Genomic DNA, 1657 nt, shown 5'->3' with positions numbered 1-1657 from the left:
CTGTAACTATCTATCTATCAATCTATCTATCACGTCTATCTCTCTTTTCCCCTCCTCCACTTATTCTTGTCACACTTTTTATCTCTCTTTTTTTTCTTTTCTCTCGAACCAGCCGTCTCGATCACCCGTATATCTCGAAGCGTGTAACATGTTTCGAAAACAGCGTTCAAAAGCGATGGCGGTTGAATACATGGGCGTCTTGCTAATAAAAAAATATTCTTTCTCTCTCTCTCTCTCTCTCTCTCTCTCTCTCTCTCTCTCTCTCTCTCTCTCTCTCTCTCTCTCTCTCTCTCTCTCTCTCTCTCTCTCTCTCTCTCTCTCTCTTTCTATATATTATATATATATATATAATAATAATAAAAGGAGGGAGAGAAGGCGGCTGAATAGATAGCCTTGCTAATGAATAATACTACTAATAATAAAGAAAGAGAGAGAGAGACATCGAGAGAATCATAAAAAGAAAAAAAAAAGAAGAAAGAAAAATCGTTTTCGCCGATACGTAAATGGAGGAATTACCAATCCCGGGTGATCGGTGCCGGCAGTTTGCGCGGGAAATTTGATCGTCTTCATAACGGTCGGGGATGGATTGCGCGCCAGCGGAGGGAGGGAGGGAGGTAGAGGGAGAGGAAGAAAGGAAGAGAAAGGAAGAAGGAGAGAGAGGGAGAGGAAGGAAGGGAGAAGGGCAGAGAGGGAGAGGAAGAAAGATGGAGAAAGAAGGGAGTTTGTGTGTGTGTGTGTGTATGTATATATATGTATATGTGTATATGTATATGTGTATATGTGTATATGTATATGTGTATATGTATATATATATATATATATATATACACACACACATATATATATATATATATATATATATATATATGAAATGGGGTAGCGAAATAAAAAGGAAATAAAAAAGGAAAGAGATCCATCCATCTCGAGAAACCGGGCCATATTTCACGCCGCCGTCGTGGATATAGGGGCGACGTTCCCCATGCATCTTTGGCGCAAATAACCGCGTACTTTGCGTGTCTCTTGCGTCACATAAGCCGCAGCTTACTCGCTCCACGACAGAAGTGTCAGGTTGGCGTCTTCTCGATGTGTCCGTTTTTTCCCCCGTCGTTTTTGGTTTGGGTATATATATGTTTTTTGTTTTATTTGTTTGTTTGTTTAAATATGATAAATGAGTTTTTTTTTCTTTCTTTCTTTCTTTCTTTCTGTTATTAATGTGGTGTGATTAGTGAGTAAGTATTTATTAATTTATTGTTGCAGTAGGTAAAGCTGCAAAACACGGCAAAGGACGTGGATACAAAGAAAGTAAAGAAAAATGATCTAAAAATAAACATAAGGGCATTTTCTTCGTTACTAAGCAAATAAATTTAAAAGAAATATGTATATTGCATTTTTTTTTTCTGTCGTTTCAACCAATTTTGTATGCATATTATATGATTCATGAATAAATATATATTTATTCATTCTAACAATAAAACGAGCAAAATAATTTGGTAAAAAATTAAAAAGTGTTTTTTTTTTTTTTCCAAGGTGTTTTACCTCGTTGCTAAACAAATAAAATGAAACGATATATGTATCACAAATAAACTATGCACGGCCAGTGTTCCATTTATTTTAAGTTTTAAGTCCTGGTTGGCCTTCGCTAAACGATATATAAAAA

Source organism: Penaeus chinensis, chromosome 19, assembly GCF_019202785.1.
Source record: "Penaeus chinensis breed Huanghai No. 1 chromosome 19, ASM1920278v2, whole genome shotgun sequence".
NCBI classification, from domain to species: domain Eukaryota; kingdom Metazoa; phylum Arthropoda; class Malacostraca; order Decapoda; family Penaeidae; genus Penaeus; species Penaeus chinensis.
The sequence above is the reverse complement of the archived record's forward strand: the minus strand, read 5'-3'. Positions refer to the sequence as shown.